Source organism: Neofelis nebulosa, chromosome 8 (genome assembly GCF_028018385.1).
Source record: "Neofelis nebulosa isolate mNeoNeb1 chromosome 8, mNeoNeb1.pri, whole genome shotgun sequence".
Classification (NCBI taxonomy): Eukaryota; Metazoa; Chordata; class Mammalia; order Carnivora; family Felidae; genus Neofelis; species Neofelis nebulosa.
In genome coordinates, this window is record NC_080789.1 from 56,659,810 (window position 1) to 56,681,366 (window position 21,557).

The 21,557-nt window shown below is 39.7% G+C and overlaps 1 protein-coding gene across 4 annotated transcripts in view; it reads right to left on the reverse strand.

Annotated features, from left to right (window-relative positions):
- The window catches only part of SLC16A7 (solute carrier family 16 member 7), a 191,512-nt gene extending 175,596 nt beyond the window's left edge, over positions 1–15,916 (reverse strand). For all 4 annotated transcript variants that reach the window (XM_058742180.1, XM_058742179.1, XM_058742181.1 and 1 more), the window contains exon 1: positions 15,714–15,916. The gene's annotated coding sequence lies outside the window, so the exon portion shown is untranslated. The remainder of the gene's footprint in view (positions 1–15,713) is intronic.
- Between the last annotated feature and the right edge of the window lie 5,641 nt (positions 15,917–21,557).

Sequence of the window (21,557 nt, forward strand, 5' to 3'; positions counted from 1 at the left end):
TTAGTTCATGAGTTAGATTAAAGGATTTTGAGTCTACTAGGACAGACCCCAGGTCTCAACAATGGATTCCCCACCTCAATAATTCCATTTATCATTCTGCTTCTTATTGTTGTTTGCCATATCAATATTAAAATTTTACTAACCCATATGACCTTGATGTTTGTCATTTTCTTATGAAAACAGAGATAGCAGCTACCTGATTGGTCATGCTTTGTAAGACACCTGAGAATATGTCACATGTTTAAAACTGTGACAATGAAATCCAAAATTTAGTTACTCTTCAGACACATGCAGGGCTTTATAAATACTTCCAAATTCTATTTTGTCTTAAACACAGAGCTCTTGTCTCAAGGCAATGCTTCCTAAATGGTGTTCCATTAAATTCCAAAGCTATGAAATTCTATTCAAAATCACCTCTGTAATCAAATAAGCTTGGAAAATTTTGAACTTAGACTAGAGGCTAGTGCTTGTCCAAAGCCAAGCAGAACTTTATAAGCATAGTAATGATGATGGATGACAAGGGTGCATATATTTAATAAAATTAAAAAATATTTTAATAAATTTAAAATAATTTTTAATTTTAATAAATTTAAATTTAATAAAAATAAATTTATTAAAATAAATTTAATAAAATATTATTAATAAAAAATTATTATTAAAATCATTTTGCCTTTATGAAACCCTTATTAATGTGTACTAATTTAAGTAATACATTCACATGACTAATCACATGACTAAAGACTGACAGAATAGAGCACTTAATATACGTAGATTAATTTTTTTGATTCCATAGTTCATGGTGAAATGGGCCTAACAATAATGCTTAAAAAATCTAGATTATTTAATAAAATTAGCCAGCCACCTCTCCAAAGAATGTATTTGTGCCAAAACATGTAAAATTAAAATCTATAAAATGTCACTCATGTTAAGTAAATTCTCAGACAGAATATGACTTCTAACTGGGGAATGATGCTAGCAAATATACTATTAAGTATAATAGAAGAGATGAGTTTCAGTTCCCTTTTAAATAATGAATTTTAGGAGAACTGTGTAAATAAAAAACATGTATCATACAACGGGCTTATTCTTGAAATGCTGTAATTCCTTTATATCCACGGCTAATTTTTTTTTTCCAGAATAACAGTGACTCAGTTCCCCCTGCTCGTTCTACTGAATATTCTTTATTTTTCACCCTTACAAACAATTGATTTAAGACAACTGAATAACTAAGAAATAGAATCAAGCAAAGTCTTGAGAAGATAATGGAGTTATTTTTACACAATAAAACCCTAACCAGGTAACTTAAAATCAACTCAGAATATTTCTTTTTTGCATTTGTGAAAAATAAATATCTCAATATTTTTTTCATTAAAAAAACTAAAACACCTGGGGTGCCTGGATGGCTCAATCAATTGGGCATCTGACTCTTGATTTTGGCTCAGGTCATGACCCCATGGCTCCTGGGATTGAGGTCCCCATGGGGTGTTGTGCTGGCAGCACAAAGCTTGCTTGGGATTCTCTCTCTCCCTCTCTGCCCCTCTCCCACTCACCCTTAGGCTCTCTCTCTTTTTCTCTATCTCAAAATAAATAAACTTGCTTTTTTTTTTTAATTAGAAAAAAGAAACTAAAATATCCATCAATATTGAAAATAAATTCAGGAAAACCTATGAACTTCCTTATAGAGATTTTAAGCACAAATTCAGAAAGTTTTAGTGGCCTACCTAGAATATTTCAATTGCATGACAAATGATTTTTGTTGTTGGTACCTATTTTTTTTTAGTTTTGTTCAAACTAAACGATAAAATACTTTGGCTAGAAGCAAAAGAGAGAATTCCCATAAAATGATATTTTAGGTATTATCAGGATGCTTCTTATCTTTGCAGAATATTTTAATAAGCACCTCCAACTCTTCTGTTATATGACAGTTAAGATACTAAACAATGAAATCCCTATTCTATGTATTTATACTTAAAGGTCACAGGCCTGGGGTAGTAAAGCTAAAAGCCAGTTCTATAGGCATCATGCTGTTGCCTGTCCATTACACTTTTCTTTCTCAGTTTGACTTCTGGCAACTGTTAGGTTCTTATGACTATTATTTGTAGTTTTGCCTTCCAGTAAAACTGAAGGGCATTTCAGGGAACAGTCACTAGGTCCTGGCCAAAGTGAATGCCAACATCCAACAGAGTCAAGTCATGGTCCAAGATGAGGCAACAAGCAAGCTTCAACAGGTTCATCATTTTAGACTCCAGCACTTTAGAGTTCACAGGATAAATCCACATCTTATGAGCAAGGTAAAGGCCAGAAAACCCAACTGTCAGCCACACAAATGTCTTTACGTTGCTTAGAACACTTTCAGCAACAGGCCAAAGGCAGATTTCTGGAGCAATGGCAACACCATCCATGGCAATCCAAGAACAGGAATAGTCACCAAAGATATGAATGACTACCCTCCATATACTTGTTTCAAACCCTTGAAAACAACAAGGGTTTTCAACCCTTGTTTTCAATTTCAGGTAATTTCTCATTTAAGAGATTACAAAGGAAAAAAAAAAAAGGTAAAAGTCAATGTCAAGCAAAGGAAAAGAAAGTTTTTTATTAGTGATCACTGGCATATTTAAGACAGAAATTATACCAAAAAATTGATAAATTATGTGATTATGTGTATTTCTATTTTCAGATTTCTAGGAATCTGAGAGACTTCCCAGGAATGTAGGAAGGAGCTGGCTGTACAGACAAAGAATGCCTAGTTTTTAAAACAAACTTGAGGGGCGCCTGGGTGGCGCAGTCGGTTAAGCGTCCGACTTCAGCCAGGTCACGATCTCACGGTCCGTGAGTTCGAGCCCCGCGTCAGGCTCTGGGCTGATGGCTCGGAGACTGGAGCCTGTTTCCGATTCTGTGTCTCCCTCTCTCTCTGCCCCTCCCCCGTTCATGCTCTGTCTCTCTCTGTCCCAAAAATAAATAAAAAACGTTGAAAAAAAAATTTAAAAAAAAATAAAATAAAATAAAACAAACTTGACTGTCTAATGAAATAACGTTAAAAAACCATGGCACTTTGATTAGCTTATATTATTCTGATACTTCTTAGTAACATGGACAGCACATTAGAATTATTTCTTTTTTTTTTTTTTAATTTTTTTTTTCCAACGTTTTTTATTTATTTTTGGGGCAGAGAGAGACAGAGCATGAACGGGGGAAGGGCAGAGAGAGAGGGAGACACAGAATCGGAAACAGGCTCCAGGCTCCGAGCCATCGGCCCAGAGCCTGATGCGGGGCTCGAACTCACGGACCGTGAGATCGTGACCTGGCTGAAGTCGGACGCTTAACCGACTGCACCACCCAGGCGCCCCATAGAATTATTTCTTTTTAAATCATTAATGACCTGATTACAAAAGATGGCCCTTTTCAGGAGCCAAAAGAGTCCACATAGAAACTTTTCTCACCCCAACAGACTATATGGGGATATTTTAATTCAGGATTAATAATCCAAATAGATCAATTTGAACCTCTAGTTCTACTTTTGTGCAAGACCCATGCATACAGGAATATCTGATTTGTATAACCACTCTTTGTTTGAATTTTTGTCCTTAGACACTTGGTTTTGATAAACTACCAAATTTAATTACTACAGATTATCTAAAAATAGATGGACTATGCTCTTAATCTGTCCATAAAAATGTTCAATTAACAATGGAGCATTTCTTATTTTACCCATCAACTCTCTCCTATAAAATACTGTTCAGTAAGTGTTAATAATACCTGATAATTTTCCCATACCTCCTTGATTGGATATCTTTTTGGAATTAAGAAGGGATATTATAATTACAATGCATAAATTATATTCTCTTGTCATCTCTAATGAAAAATCCCACTCACATTGAATGACCATTAGACACAATAAAACTCTGGTAAACAAGACAATGTTCAACTCAACTGCCTCACATTTTGCAGCACGTAGTATCTCAACCATGTATTCTGAAATTGTTTTACTACAAAAAAACATATTTTTAATCTTTATACTGGAATTTCATTATAGCACCATCTTCTAGGTACTACAGCTTAATGTACTTGACCTTTCATGCTATAGTTACGAGCTAAATTGCATATAATGAAGGTTTTCCTAAATCCCTTTGAAATGGGTTTAAGATGGACTCTTACACTGAATTCAAATGATGATGAGATTCTGGTAGTTTAATGAACCAATTATTACTAAGATTTTGGGATTTTAGATGTGAATAGTTTCTTATTAAGATATAAATGGAGATCAATGCACCTGTTTATTAATAAAGCATAATCAAGCACTCAGAAAAAAAGGAAAACAATATTCAAATCCCAGTTATTTAAACACAGTCCTAATTCAATAGTGTTAACCATGTCTACCTAATTTCTTGGTGCTAACATCAGTCGCAACATACATAGTTCAGAGTTAACATTTTTTAAAAGAAGGATCATGTATGTGTGTTATGGTCTGAACGTTTGGGGCCCCCCTAAACTCATATGTTGATAACCTAATGCCCAAGGTGATGATATTAGGAGATGGGGCCTTTGTCAGGGGCTTAAGTCATGAGGGTGGAGCCCTCATGAATGGCATTAGTGCTCTTGTAAAGGAGACCCCAAAGAGTTCCTGAATCCCTCCCACCATGTGAGGATACAAGGAGAAGTCTACAACCTGGAGGAAGAAGGCCCTCACCCGACCACACTGGCACCCAGATCTGAGACCAGCAGCTTCCAAAACTGTGAGAAATAAATTTCTGTTGTTTATAAACTACCCAGTCTGCAGCATTTGTTACAACAGCTTGAACAGACTAAGACAATGTGGAAGAGGGGCAAAATAAAATTTTGTCAACATTTTTCTTGTCCTTTTAATTTTCTCTTTTATTTTTTGAGAACGACCTAAACGTGTGATTTTGGTATTTAAAAATACATTTTTTTAATTAGCATAATTTAAAAGGACAGAACCCTAAATATTTTTCTTTTATCCTCCCCATATTTTCCTTTTCTAGAAAATGTGTGTTCCATGAGGGAAGATTCCACTCTGCTTGGGAAGACTACATGGAACAGGATAAATGTGGATTTTGAAAATAGAGCTTTGTTATCTAACATGCCTGAGACATGAGATGCTTCTTCATTTGGATCCTAAATTAGTGACAATGGGACCCATGTTACAGTGTTGTTGAGGCTTTCAGATAATGACTTTCAGGATTCCGTGAGGTAATCCTGCACCTTCTCTTTGGCACATAACCTGCACCAACTATGCTATTTGTCTTCTCTTTCCCCTTTTCCAATACCAAAAATCTAGGTGAGCAAATCTTTTTGAAAATCCTTAGGACACAAGAGAATACTTTAAAAGTCACATTTTTAAATTTAGATTTTATTACAGACCACAACTCAATATCTGAACGTATAGCTGAGGAGGCGTTAAGTATTATTGCTACAAGACAAAAGCTAGTAAAGTAAAAGGACTAATAAAATGTGAAATAATTTAAATAGCTAATAGACTAAAAACGTTTGAGGGAACATTCATTCTTAAGTGAAAGTTATAGACCCAATATGCATAATAATTTTTATCATAAGCAGTGAAATATCCCAATGAACAATAATTAAGTTTCTAAGCATTCAAAATAAGATTTTAATTTTAATTGGTGATAAGTCTACAGAAGTGTCTCTTCCCCCTTTTATTGAACATTTGAAAACAAATGTAGATAATGGGTCCAGCCAGGTACCTTACTGAGATAGAGTAACAAGTCTGTTATTGATTAAAAAAATAATAATAACAATAAAAATTTGCATGTCTCCTCAATGAAGCAACTTTTTTTTTTAATTAACAGCATTTATTATGTGGCAATTAATGATAAAAAAGGAAATAATTTTAGGTGAGCTTTAGAACTGTTATCTGTGAATCCTGTAGCAGGCCATTAATGTAATTAATGTTCTTCTCCATGGCTCAAGTGGCCAGATTACTCTCCACAGAGATGCTAATGTGGCCCATGAGGGATGGATTTACATTTTCATACACTCCCTGCAGCTTCTTCTGAATCATTTGCCTTTTCCTATCTACTTATTATTTTGTCGTATCCATTAGTAATATGCAAATATTTCTGCAGTATCTCTTGCTTTCTAAGTTCAGGGGGGAAAAAAACTTGTATTAAGTTGCATTGATTCTTTGTTTTTCCTCTAAAAAAAGCCATTGCTTTAGGAAAATGCATTGAAGCACTTGATTGCTTCAGTGAAGACACCATGCCATAAGTAAGTGGGACTTTTATGAAGGTTAGGAAGGGACACTACAGGAAAATGGAGGGGGGAAAAAGAAGACATTATAAACAACTAAGCATTAACAGGTAAAGAAAAGAGAGAAGGGATTATAGACAGAAAGTGACAGAGACAAAAAGAAACAGAGAGGACATAGAAAGTTCTGGGTCAATAAAACACCGGTATTTTCAATAAAAATCTGCAGATAAATTTGTAGTGAAAGACTCAAGTTTTATAAAAACACAGCACAATGCTTTTAACAAAAAATAATTCAGTCATACAATAGAACAAATCGGCAAATTCGCTTTTTTTTTTTTTTAAATGTATTGAAGTCCATTCCTATCTATGTCCCAGCTCCAAAAGTTTCCTTTTAAAAAAGTCAATTTCTTGGTCATATTGAACAATGGTGATCTATTTACTAGTACTACAGCCTTAAACCAAGAATCTGTTCTATCTCATCTTTAGTATTCTCTTCCCTAGAATGGGTATAACAACATCCACCTTAGTCCTCAGTGGGCTATTGTAAGTTTTTAATGAGATAAGGTATGAAATGCTCTTGACACAGTGCTGGCACTTAGTTGTGTTCTCAATATCTAGTTTTTGTTGTTTATTTTTTACTAAACTAGTGATTAGCAAAACTAATTAACACATGTCCAGCACACATGTACTTTCTGAAGGTTTGGATAACTTGTGAGAAAAAAATTTCTCTGCCCTACAGGAAATAATCAATTTTATCAAGTGAATGAGTATTCTGACTCAGTGATTTTCCACATGGGCTATACTTTAGTATCACAGATTACTGAGTAAAAACAAAATCTTATCCTGAAGTAATTCACCAATTGGTTCAAATGTCCCTTTATGATAGAAGACAGGATTCAGTAGGCAGAGACGATAAGATTAGGGCCTGAGGTCCCTGCGTGCAGAAAAACCCCTATTTTGGAACAATGCTGGGAGCTTCTGACTACAGCAAGCCCCCTCAGGCATAAGGTTCCTGTAAGGATGTAACAGACCCCACCTACTCCCCCTCAGGTTTCCCCTCTGGAATTGGACAAAAGACCTAGGTATCGCCACAGCCCACCTCTCATACAATGGAAACGAACCAATCAGGCATGGACAACCCAGCACCTAGAGCTATCAAGCCAATAAGGAAGGGTAGAACCTGAGAAGGAAGGGGGTGGGGGGAAGGGGGAGGGCTGACCAGAACCTTGCCTATGGTCCTTGGGCATTCACTTTCAAATGTCCCCTCTCTGTAAAGACAGCTTTCCTACTACTCTTCCTTTCTAATCTTATATTCAAATAAACTTTTGCCTACTGCTCATTTTGTGTCCACCTCTTCATTCTTTGAAGTGGCGAGACAACAAATCCCGGGTATCGTGGTAAAAAATCCTGCAACACCTTCAAGTTTAGGAACCACTGTTCTACGTACAAAAGGTACACTCACAGACAAATAGTTATATTACATAAACTATATACAGTATTATGATCCTTATTAAGCAGATCTTTATATTTATCCATGTTTTTGGTTTTGCTTTTGAGTTCTGTGGCACTTACATAGACCAGCTCCTCATTTCACTGAAAGACTATCCTCTCAGCTCCAAAACATGCCCACTTCTTTCATTTAAGCCTTTTTTGATTTCTCCATCACACAGTAAAGTCCCCCTCTTCAGAAATCCTAGAGCAGGGATCAACAAATATTTTTTTCTCTGAAGTGCCAGATAGTAAATATTTTAGGTTTCACAGGCTTAGTCACAACTACTCAACTCTATCCAGCAGCAGGAAATTAATCGGCCACTGAAAATGTAGAAACAAATGAGTGTAGCTGTATTCCAGGAAAACTTCACTTACCAAAAACAGCAGTAGGTTAGATATGGTCCCAGGGTTATAGTTTGTCAACTTCTACTGCAGACTATCACTGCTCTCTACCGTTTGACAATTCTACTCTGGATTATACCCATAACCAGTATGCACATCAAGAATGTCTCTGAAATTATAGTCTCCTCAGGGTGTCAGGAATGATGTCTTACACATATATTCAGCTATCTCTGGAGAGTACTTCATATAGCAATGCTAATTATTTACTGATTTGAAACGATTTAAGATATGGGAGCAAGATTTAGTTGCCATTAGCATCTCACCTGCATTGAAACATTTACTAAAGCATTGATTCTTGCAGTTCCCTAATGGGCAGCCTCATCTTGCTGAGTCTTTATTCTCTTTATCTATAAATGAATACAATCTATCTAACATGGGATTAATGAGAATTAGAAATACCGTATATAAAAAATCAGACACATAGGTGGCACTTAAACAGTATTACTAAAATAAAAAACAAGAGACCAGCCTTGAGAATTCCTGGGTGGACAAAATCAGTTTGACTCATATAAACAAAGCTTAATTTAGCTTACTTAGCAAGACTAACTTGACCTGGGTCATTGCTTGCTTATACCTCTGAAATATCACAGGCACAACTTATGCTGGTTCCCAAGGTTGATTTGAGGTAACCACTGACACTATCTAGACTTTCTAAACCTGAATGGCTCCAAAAGCATAGCAGCCTTAACCAGGTTACAAAAACAACAGGTAGAAAGACTGAGTATGTGAGGGGTGCCTGGGTGGCTCAGTTGGTTGAGCATCCAACTTCAGCTCAGGTCATGATCTCATGGTCCATGAGTTCAAGCCTCACATTGGACTCTCTGCTGTCAGCGTGGAGCCTGCTTTGGATCCTCTGTCTCCCTCTCTCTGCCTCTCTCTCTCTCTCTCTCTCTCTCAAAAATAAACATTTGAAAAAAAAGAAAGACTGAATATGTGAAATTGATAGAGAAAATATAAGACATAACTTTTCACCACCTATGTACAGGGTGTCAATCAACCCAAAAGGGTTTTATTTTGTGTAGACTCAGAAAGCTGAGTAAGGACTCTAGGTAGAAGCAAAAACAACTCTGTTATAATTGGAAATGCCTTAAAAAGAAGACTCCCTCAGTATGTATACTTAAAATAAACAATAGATGGTGGTTTATGAAAGATGCTGAAGAAACATTACATAAAAATGGAAACAGATGTCCTCTAAATTTCTTGCACCAAAGTGCTAAAAGATATGTAAATATGGATAATTATACCTGGCATCCAGAAAGCTGCACTATATAGAGTAACTAAAGACTTCTACAAATGCAACTATAATAAAATGTTTAAAACAAGACATATTACAAATGCAATGTTACTAAAATTGTGTAAAAGTTTCTTCTACTTATCTACAGGCCTCAGAAGAAATTTGAACATAAACTTAGTTATGAAGGTGAGGTTAAAGCTAGAAACGAAATAGCAGAAAGTTAGAGCATTTTAAAATGAAAGGATAACATGGCCAAAGGAAGTGGCAGGAAATAAAATGAGGCAGAGGGGACAGTTCAATTGGACTCAAGTATGATAGTGGTGGAAGATAAGCGCAGAAAAATTTTTGGAATTACAGGGGCTGAAATGCTAGTCCTTGGACCCAGAAAATGGAAGTCACCATCGTGTTAGTAATGTATCAGTAAGAGAGGTGTATTTCAATAAGACTATCTGGTGGAACATACAGAATTAAGTGGTAGAGTGAGAAGCCAGAGGTGAGAGGAGCCGCTAAGAGACTGGCACGATTCTAGGTAGCATGTAAAAAGTGCCCAAACTCTGTGGCAACATCAGAAAAGAGAATTTTCTGAGAAATGAAGTATTTTGGTTGTACAATTGTCAGATGTTAGCAACTGACTCGGAGATGCATTTCCAGGAGGAGAGAGGTCTCAAATCTTCTAGACTAGAATGCTAATACCAACCAAAGCAATGGGAACGAAGGAAAGAAGGAAGACAGAGAGCTCAGAGGGTGTTGTTGAAGATGTTAGCAGTGCACGTGAAGGGGAGCTGTCCAGCAGGCACTTGGAAATGTAGGCTTGAAGCTTTTGTGAGGGTCAAAGCTGAAGATAATGTCGTGGGACAGAAGGCAGAAACCAAGACAGGATGAGCTTTGTCAAATGACAGAATATACACAAAAGGAAAACTCGGGACAGAAATTGAGGAACACATACTTTAATGAGCAGGAGGTGAAAAGAGAGCCCAAGAAGGAGCTGCAAACAAGCAGTCAGAGAAGTAAGAAAACAAGGAGCACCTGGAAGCCAAAACAGGAGTTTCAGAAGCAGCAGATGCCAACACTGCCCAAGGCTGATGACAGGTTAAAGCAAACGAAAGACTGGAGCCTAGGATAACATGACTATTAAATAATTATGCTTAATACATCTTACAAGAAAGAACTTAGTCCTTCAAATCCAAGTATTTTCACGTGAGCTAGCCTTTGAAGCAAAGACAAAAGATGCTTTTGGAAATACTCTAATCTCAAGGATCATTTCTTCAAACATTCTCAATTTGATCGTATTGGCCAACAGTTTTCAGCCACATCTAGTACAATTCTTCTAAGAGGCGTATTTAAATATCACGGGAATTCTTGGTGATTACCAAGCTTACTGAGGGTAAGCTAACAGGGCCATAGACACTAAATGTTCTGCAATGAAAGAGGCATTCCCACACAAAGAAGAGGTCCCCGCCAAAATGCCAACAGTACCACCTGTTGAGAAACACTGTCACATGACACCGTTTATCACTGAATACACCTTTTGCATAGTTGAAAAGAACTGATAGAATTTTGGATTCTGAAATTTTGGAGACTCAGATTTAAAATAAGGGAAACTCATTAACATAGTTCCTTCCTTAGAAACTCTTCAAGTAAATTCACGCCTCTTAGTTTTGCTGTTGATTCATATCTAATCTACTTCCTAAAGAAAGTGGTCTTCAAGCAAATTATCTAGCAGGACAGCTTCTTCTTATAAATTATAATTCACCTACATATAAGCTCTAATCAGTGTCTGTTTAGAGCTATCGGCGATTACCACGCATACATTTTATTGTATTACTAGGTGAGGAAACTGCCGGTGTTTGACATAAAACACTTTCTAAAAATACCAACACTTTATCCAGATCTTTGTTTTCTAAACAAATATTTCTCTTGCGTGCACCATTCATACTAAATATTTCTAACTGAAAAATTGCTGTTTTAATGCCAAATATTACCAAAAATTCATTACCTGTTTAGATCATCGAACCATTCAATATACCCACTTTTGTATGGCTATCCTAATTGCACACAACTTTTAACAAAAAATATCTTTATACCAGCGTCTCATAGCTGTCACTCAAATGCCCTATAAGATTTTCATGAACTCATCTGGGATTTCAATGAATATTAATAAGAACATCTGCAAGAGGTTTTGATATTAGGACAGAAAAATGTTTTCAAAAATATTGGCATCACATGTTAACACTGATATTTATGAATATGTTGAACACGTCTGGTGCAACCAAGCACCAATTACTCCAGTGCTGGGTGGACTAGTTATATTATAGTCAAGTTCAATTTGTTTAACTTGTGCTTAATTTTTTCCCACTGTTCTTGATGATTACACTTTATGCATAAATGCACATACCCCCTTCTTGTTTACTAACTGCCATGTATGTGGGGTAAATGTTATTTTTTTTTCTCTAGACAATTGTCCACATTAGGCTATTCTCTCATATCATGACTGTAAACTCCTCAATCTCCCAAGTAGGCAGACCAGGCCCCTGGCTTCACCATTTAGGGGAACACCTGAGAAAATGAAGCTTTTTCTTTAACTTTTTTTTAGGTTCTGATTCTCACTGAGACTTGGTGTACAGTTGTTTCCCAACACATTTCCTAATCGCTTTGATCCAGTTTTGAGAAAGCCTGTGACAAACCTGGATGACCTCTCAGACAATGAGAGCCCATGTAACGGTTTATGATGCAATCCAACACTGTTAGGCCATCTAATGGGAAAACAGGCATTTCCAAGCATTTCTAAATTATCTGTTAAGAAGAATGAGCCAGTGATCCTTCTAACAACCTAACAGCCTTAATGCCACACATTTAAATCTTAACACTAGCAGGGTGCCTGGGTGGCTCAGTCGGTTAAGCCTCTGACTTCAGCTCAAGTCATGATCCCCCAGTTTGTGGGTTCAAGCCTTGTGCGTCGGGCTCTGTGCTGACAGTTCAGAGCCTGGAGGCTGCTTCAGATCCTGTGTCTCCCTCTCTCCTTCCCCCTTCCCCACTCACTTTGTCTCTCTCTCTCAAAAATAAATAAACATTAAAAAAAATCTTAACACTAGCTACCATTATGCATGTGCTCAGCACAGTGCTAAGTTTTTCACAGGTATTATCTCATTTAATTTTTACAACCAATATATGGAATTGAATATTATCCTCTTTTTATACATGAAGAAACAGATTTTGAGAAATTTTCACACATGAAGAAACCGAGATTTAGAGGTTTAGCAACTTGCCCTAGCTAGTAAATGGCAGAGCCAAGATCAAAACCCAGACAGACCAGACTACAGACGCCCCGCTCTTACCCTCATCCCTCTTTTGCCAGAGATCTAGACCTCTGGCTGTGCAAATTGAGCAAGTTAACTCTTTGTACCTAAACTCCTCTTCTGCAAACATGGATATTAATAGACCTACAGAAAGTAGTGTTCTAACACAGTGCCTAGAACATTGTAAGCATTACAGAGATGTTACAGTTACTATACTCGGGTTCTTCAGAGCAGGTGAATGGTAGTCTATCAAAGCATATAATAAACTGCAATTTAGTCTCTTCTTTAAAAAAATGGAAATCAATTCATTGGCAAAGATAATTTCCAGGGAAAGAGTGTCTTCCCCTCACAGCAAGAAGAAAATCACCATTTCCTGTTTTTACAGGGTCACTCTCAACAAGCAAAAGAATAGGGCTGAATACACCAGTTTCTGAGGCGAGGTGCCTTTCTCCAATTGCCTTTTAGCAGTTCTTATAAACATTTCTTTCAAGTTATTTAGGATATATGTCTCTTCCACTGAGAAAGAAATTGATTGAAAGCTAATAGGATATTGTGATAAGCACCTGTGTTATATGGAAATGATGAATCACTATATTGTACACCTGAAACTAATATTACACTGTATGTTAACTAATTGGAATTTAAATAAAACTTAAAAATTAAAAACACTTATATTAAAAAAAGAAAGAAACAAAGAAAGCTAAAAGTATTGGAGGAAGATTAGCCTGGATAACCAGACATGAATCTTTTGAGAGCAGAATTTCACCCTCACCCATCTTGGTAACCACAGTGCAGTGTCTAGAATGATTTCAGGAGTTCAAAATTAGCTAGTCTATATTTTAGGTGTTTTCCACACACTTTAATCCTCACAATAGCACATCAGGGTAGGCACCACCAACCATATTTTAAGGATAAGAAAAAACTGAGGAGATTGTTAAATAATTACTCAACCTTACGAAAGTGCAAAACTGACCTTGAAGTACATCTAACTCTGAAGTTAATTACCTTTTCCCATGTGAATGTCTTGAAAAAAATGTTCAGTGAATAAATATAAGAAGTAAAAGTAAATGCAGGGAATTTCCTTTCATTCCAGATTCATGACCAACGAATATGACTCTGGATAAGGAAAATTTCTGTAGGTCACATTGCCCTTCTTCTCTTTGGGAGGGTTCTAGGTGGAAAATACAAGCCGGATATTATATAGGAGTAAATGCATAACCAGAAATAAACTGAGCATTTATAGGATGATTCAAGAACATGTACTTTGGGAAACAGGTGTTAAAATTTCAGCCCACTTACCATTATTAAAACACACCCTGGGGGGCAGGGGGAAGCAGTATGTAATTGCAATCTGCTGATGTGAATTTTGAAAAACAAAAAACAAAAAAAAACGGTTTCTGACTTTATGAGTTGTTACACAACACACTGAGTTGCTTATTAAAGTAATAATCTTTCCCTTTCACTGAATCATTCAGTTTCCCACTCGCTTAGATTGCTTTAAATGCAATGTGTTCAGAAGCAGAAAGCGAAGCTAAGATTGCTTCACCAGGGCTAAATAAGGGTCACCTTGTTCAACCTTCGTCTACTCTCTGCAGCCACCACCCAGCTTTGATTTCTCAGCCACACTCCCCCAAACTGCACATTTAGTATTTGTGGTTCCAATGACAGCACCTTCAAGCTAATGTGTCTTTTGAAAGTTTGCTCTTGAGCTCTCGGTTTGTGTTTAACCATAATGTACAGGGTGCCAGGAAAGGGCATCTAGCGCCCACCGTTTACTCCTGCCCAGTCTTTTTCACATCACCCTCACGACTGCTATTTCATTTCTCCACTATGAATCTTCTTGGACCAGGAAAGGCAGGAGGACATGAAATACCAGCTTTCCTACTAACACCAGCCAGCCCTCACTCAACCCATCCCACTGAGTACTACTTCTCCAGGAAGGGATGGTAGAGTCACTAGTAGAGAAACCGCTCATTTCCTGTGTGTGTGTGTGTGTGTGTGCGCGCGCGCGCGCATAATTTTAATATCCCCGGAGTAGACCACAAACTCCCCTCGCCAGCCCTACCGGGAAAGTGGCCCTGGTCACAACCGCCTTTGCCAAGGCAGTCTGCAATCCCTCTCGCGGAAGTAAAAGGAGAAAAGGGGCCGCAGAGGGCAGCTGCCGAGCAACGTAACATCTGCTCAGAGGAGGCACTTCGCACGCGAGCCGCGTCTCCAGCCTCCCGCACTACCTGCACAGACCTGGCGCCCCCAGAGCGGCGCAGCGGCGCAGGAAACCAGCGTGATACCGGGCGGCGCAGGCCCTCCTCGGCCCGGGTCTAGTCATGCTTCCTTCTGCCCGGGCGCAGGCCTCTCCCGCACACATCTTTCCATACGCCTCCGCCCCACTATGCAACCTGGGGACCAAAAAAGAAAACGACACCTCCCTCCCTGGTATTCCGTCCCCTCCCAGCCTCTCGGACTCCCGATCGTCTGCCACAAGAAAAGACGCCCCCTACCCACACTTTGCACCACTACTCGTCCCCAGGTGTTGCGGCAACGAGGCCACCCCAGGGTGCTCGCGGGCCTGGGGCGAGATGCTGGTGACAAGCAGGCAGGGGACGCGCCTGGTGGGAACCGGCCTTGGGAGACTCGTGGGCCGAGCAGAGGGGGAGAAGCACAGCGTCGGCAGAGTCTCCGCGCAACAGCTCGGGACACAGGCACCTCCTGGCCATAAGCGGGCAGGCGCGCGGGCGCGCGGGCGCGCGGGCGCTCCCCGCCCGGGACCCCCCTGGCCCACCTCCCTGACGCGCGCGCGCGCGCACGACCCCGCGCCGGCTGCGCCTCTGCAGCTGCCGCGCGGCTGTCTGCGCGTCTGACTGACGCGAGCTCTCCTCCCGCGGCCGCTTCGGGGGTTTTTGTCTATATAAGGGCTCGCTAGCCAGCTCTGCGTCGGCGCGTTTGTCAGGGGCTGGCCATTATTTTTACACACGCGTGCGGCTCCGCTGGCAGCTGGGGTGGCAGAGGCACGCTCGCCTGCCTCTGGGCCAGCGCCGCCTCCTCCCTTCCTCCCGGGGTGTACTTACTTTACCCGGTCTCTGGCACGGGGTGGGCGCCGCAGCTCTCCGATCCCCAGCCCGCCCCCACCCCCCCCGCCGCAGCCGGTTCGCCTCGCCGTCACTGGGTGAATGGAATTATTTATTTATTTACGGCCCTAGACTTGTCCTCGCCCGCCGCAGCCGGGGGCGGGGGAGGAGGGGGGCGGAGGGAAGGCGCGGCCGCCGGGCGCCCTCGTGGGTGCCCTGGAGCGCGCGCCCGGCGTGGGTGGGGGGAGGGGAGAGGTGGAGAAGGAGGGCGGGGGCTAGCGCGCCGGGCTTTCGGCGAGCTGGCCGCCCGCGGGCGGGGGCGAACCCCGCCCAGTGACTCCGGGCCGACTGAGCATGCTCCAAGCGACCGTCGCCGCTGTAGACACTTTCTCTGGGGCTCGGGGCGCTCCACTTCGGATTTTAGTTTGGGCCCGGAGAGAAAAAAGTCAGAAATCAGGTGGGGAGAACTGTTGTTCCGGATCGGTCGTGACACGCTTTACCCGAAGTACTTTGGCGGCGAACCTAGCAGCCAGGTGTGCCCGTTGCCCCGTTTCGATAACCCCCGGGGAGTTGTGAAATCGGTGTGAGAGGAAAGCGTGTGCGCCGGAGAGGAGCCGGCACGGTGCGGGGAGGTTGGAAGCTTCTCGTTGCGAGTGTGGCGCGAAAGGGTAGGGCCGTTTTGCCATCGAGGTCTTTTTTGCCGCGAAGGGAGGAATGGCGGTGTCGGGAGTTGAGGCTCACCAACCGGCACACTCTAAAGGAAAAATAAAATGTACACCGTGGGACGAGGAGTGCCGAAAGTAGTACGAGGAGAACTTGGAAATAGGAAAGCCCCTTACAAACAGTCCCTTCCATTTTTTTGTTTCTCAAATGCTTTAAGTCTTCAAAGTAGGGCTTCGGGTTTGTCAACGAGTAGCGCTAGGGATAGTGGTACTCCCGCAGCCATTGGTGTGGTGTCTCCTGCTTTTATGTTTTTTCCCTCCACTGTCTAGAACATGTTTCTTGGGGAAGCTGAAAAGAGGAAATGAACATGTAAGTCACACCAAAGATCGGGTTCCTTAAGTGCCTTTACTGTTGAAGTGCTGCTTGGAAGAAAAGGAACAGAAGACTAAATGTGGGCTTGAATGTGAGAATTCATATTGCAGTTTTTCTGCCCATGTAGCAGGCCCCTCCCCCACGGACACACGTGTCTGCTCCTGAAAAGTGAAACATACAAAGTGATGTGAATCCTAAATATTAATATAACTCCCTAGAAGCTTTTCTTGTTTATTCTAGAACTGAAATAATTTGTAAGAAGCCAGGATAACTTAGTTGAAGTAACTGGAGCGTTGAAGCCCACGGGACAAGGAATCCAAATGGTAATAGTAGTAACAGCAATAATAATAATAATAATAATTACACTGATTTATTAAGTCCTTCTCGTTGTCAGGCACTGTCCTAAGCAGTTTTATGGGTTTTCTCAATTAATTAAATAAACCTATTGGATGAATACTATGATTTTTCACAGTTTACAAATTTGGAAATAGACAGGTGTAGGGGAGGAAAACTCTTCCCTTCTTCCTTTTTATGTTGTTTGGCTGGCCTAATAAGTACATTGACGCAAGACAGATTAACAGGAGAAAAGCAAATTTAATTTCATATGTCTAGGAGCCCATAAAATAGGAGACTCCAAAAAGTGACCAAAGTAGACAAGGTTTATTTATACTTCCTTTCTGGCCCTGAATTCCCTATCTCTGGTGATAAGGATGGCTCTCTTCCTCCTGGTACTGGGAGGGTAACTTCACCTGAAAGATTTACTTCCTATTTCAAGGGGGACAGAACAGAGTCAGAGTGTCCTTGAACTGACTGTTTCTCAAGCAAATAATATGCCAAAGTGGCATATTTGGGGGTGGCATATTCTGCTCCCCTTCAGAGTTAAGTCATTTAGCTAAATTCACATTGCCTTGTTTCTGCCACCGCTAGTTTGTAGTCTTGTGCAAAACTTGAATCTTGGTATCTGCAGCTACAAAAGAGAAATAATATCAACTTGGTATTACTGTCATAAGATTTAGGTGAGATGATATATGTGACATAGCTGGTAGATAATATGAGATGAATTAATGGTGGCTTATTATTAGTAACTTTAAAAAGTTGGGATGACAGTTTTACCGAGGAAGGGGTGTCAGAAACTACAAGGCGAAGGCAGAAAATGCTAGAAAGAACTTTAGTTTTTCTTTAAAAGTGGGGCAACTGGGTGGCTCAGTCAGTTGAACATTCAACTTCAGCTCAGGTCATGAACTCACTGCTCTTGTGTTCAAGGCCCGCATCGGGCTCTGCGCTGGCAACTCAGAGCCTGAAGCCTGCTTTGGATTCTGTCTCCCTCTCTCTCTGCCCCTCCCCTGTGCTCGCTGGCTCTCTTTCTCTCTCTCAAAAATAAACATTAAAAGTAAAATAAAAACAAAAATGTGTAAAATGACATTTATAATAAGGTACATTTTATAGTGATGGGGTGTTTAACAGTGACTGTAAGCACTTCATTTTTATTACAAAAAATAATGGCACGTTTTGAAAAGAAGCAACACTAAGACATACCTCTCTAGGTCATGTTCTTGAGTGTTTGCTATTGACATTTTTCCTGCTCATTCATCACTCATTTCCTTTCAAAGAAGAGGAAGAAGAAGAAGAAAGACCATATAGTTCCTGAATTTTGACCCTATTCTCCTTTTTCCTTATTTTTTTTTTGTCTCATTTGTTGTTTGTTTTTATTGTGCCGTGTTCTTGGTCTAACTCATTTTCAAACTCCTAAACATCACTACCCATAGCATTAATCGTAACTGTAACAAGAATTCTTTTTTTTAAGTCTTGTTTTTCCAACATTAAAAACTCAATCCAATTTACATACTGCCCCAGTGTTAGTATTTGGGGATTCATCCTTAAGTTGCATTGTTGCTCTGGCCAGGCATGCTATGTAAATATATGGTTGGATTAGAAAGGAATCTGACAAGTCACCTGGATGGCTCAGTCAGTTAAGCATCTGACTCTTGATTTCGGCTCGGATTCATGGGAATCTCTCAGGAATCTCTCAGTTCGTGGGATGGAGCCCTGCATTGGGCTCTGTGCTGACAGTGCAGAGCCTGCTTGTGGTTCTCTCTCTCTCTCTCTCTCTCTCCCTCTCTCTCTCTCTCTCTCTCTAAATAAACTTAAAAAAAAAAGTAATCTCAAAGGAGAATTAGGTAGGAATAAATCCAGTCAATTTATCCTGTGACTTATAGTCTTAATATTATTCAGAAGTTGAGAAAAGAATACAATGTAGGGAAAAGGCAAACCATATGACCAGAACTTGAAATGTTTTTGGTAAAAATTTTTGCCTTAATGTGTATTCATAAGGGGAAATAACAGTGCAAGAAACAAATAGCAATATACTCAATATTCTAGCAACCCATTTTCCACAAATAAGTAAACTAGTGAATACATAAATAACATATAAACTAATAAAGCTAAACATATTTCACTGTCTACCCCCAGCCTCATATTCCAGGTTGTCTACCCTCAGCTGTATACTCTCAGGTTCTTCATTCCTCAGACATGCCATATCTTCGCACATTTTGCTAACTTGTTGCATTCCCCATGTTCTCTTTTCCATCTCAAACTGGTCTGAGTCTTTTTTTCCCCCTTTGGGTCCAGCAAATATGTCATCATCTCTCTAGCATTTCAGGGATTCCTCCGATAAGAATTAAGTCCATCTTCCTCCTTGTTCTTTTTCATAGAACGTGGTATGTGCCTCTATTTGGGGCATTTTCTTTCTGCTTCACAGTACGGCTGTATTATAATTTCTTTTCTGTCTCCCCAATCTGTTAGGGACGATTTATTCATCTCTGCAGTCTTCCAGCGTCCGGCACAAATTCTTGCAGCTAGAAGGTAATCAGTAATGTTTGACAATTGGAGGAAAGAAATGATAGTGTGACTTTAGGCAACAGATATATTCTAGAGGCTGTTGGTGTTCACAGTATCCATGATCTGCATGACACTACTTTTCCCAGTTTCTCTTACAGTTATATTGGGGCCACGTGACTAGTTCTAACTAATAGAGTATGGACGAAAATGGCATATATCATTTCTGGGCAAAGGGAGTTAAGAGCCAGTGTGCCTCCTCCATTCTTGTCTTTCCCTGCTCTAACAGTCTCATGTTTTAGATATAGTAGCTGTAAACTAGAGTCACTAAAAGATAAAGACTTGCACTGGTCTTTGGGTGAGAAAGTTACCATTATTGTGTTAAGCCACTAATATTTCAGGCTTTATTTGTTACAAGAACATAGCCTAGCCTATTATGACCAATACACAATGTTACTTAGTAAGACTATAAATCATAATGAAATAAAGAGCCAATGAAACATTGAGCTTAAGAGAATGCCATAACGTGTTCTTAAGTCAAGACTAACTATAGATATTTCACAACTCACAATAGATTTTTAACAGCTTTTTCATGGCAAGACTCTGTGAATCCAGAGTAGGTGTGTGCGTGTGCGTGTGCGTGGGTAAACTACACACAATAGATGGGTTTTAACTAAGGACAAAAGGCCAAATGTCCAAATAATCCCCTTAGGCTGAGTGAAAAGAAATGTGTACCTGCCAGCCAGTAACTAAGATTGCAGCTGGCTAGCAGCTGTGACTATGATTGCTCTGACCTGGTTTCACAGAAGGTACAAAATGTGAAAGACATCTTTCCACTGCTTATAGATTCTTATCTTGAGTACATCCATATAGGCTACTTTGGAAATACCTTCTATGGAAGCTTCCCATAGAATTGTGGAGAATGCAGACCTATTCTCATTGTACAAAGAATAAAAAAAGGGAAACAATTGTATTGGACATTGCTGTATGGCATGACTTTCCATAACTATACAATCGCCCAGAGAGGTCTTTTGTCAAAATAGATGACCTTTGGAGTTCTAAAAATCTCTTGATGGATTCTGCATGGAAACTCCTATCCATTGGCATTTTTCTAATTCTACATTTTATTTAATGCTCTCCATGAAGTAAGCTTAATAGATTCTAATTATAAGTGTCTTATACATGCCTTCATCTGAATATTTCAATTATTCTGAAAGCATATAAAATTAGAAATTTGGATTAAAAGTTTTCACTCTAAACTGTAAACCATTCTGGCAGGGATCTTGTAAATAGTGGCTTATAATTATTTAATACTTACTGAACTTACTTAAACGAATCAGTGATGACTGAAGATGGTACCTAGGAACCTAAGTTTCAGTGCCTTCCCCTGTGCATGTAGTCTTACTTAGGTGGGTCACTTAATCTTAACTTTCTAAAACTCTGTGGTACTTTCAAGCACTTCACGGGTGCAAAGATCCACAAAGATCATGCATAATTTTAACAAATGAAGGAAATATTTATGTAGAGGCTTTTTTTTTAAATTAACTAAAAATAGATATTTACTGGGGCGCCTGGGTGGCTCAGTTGGTTAAGCGTCCGACTTCGGGTCGGGTCATTATCTCGCAGTTTGTGAGTTTGAGCCCCGCGTCGGGCTCTGTGCTGACAGCTCAGGGCCTGGAGCCCGCTTCATATTCTGTATCTCCCTCTCTCTCTGCCCCTTCCATACTCATGCACTGTCTCTCAAAAATGAATAAACGTTAAAAAAAATTAAAAATAGATATTTACTTATATGGATGCACTTCATAAAATGCAACCATAAAGTTACCTGTTTAACTTGTAACATTGAGTAATTTGCCAGATGCCCGGAATGTCCTTGAAGGTTGAGTCACTATTTGTATTTACATAATGCCTTACAGGTCACTAGAGAATTTCTTGCTAAAATACTCTCAGCTACCTGCTTTTCAGTAAACTGAA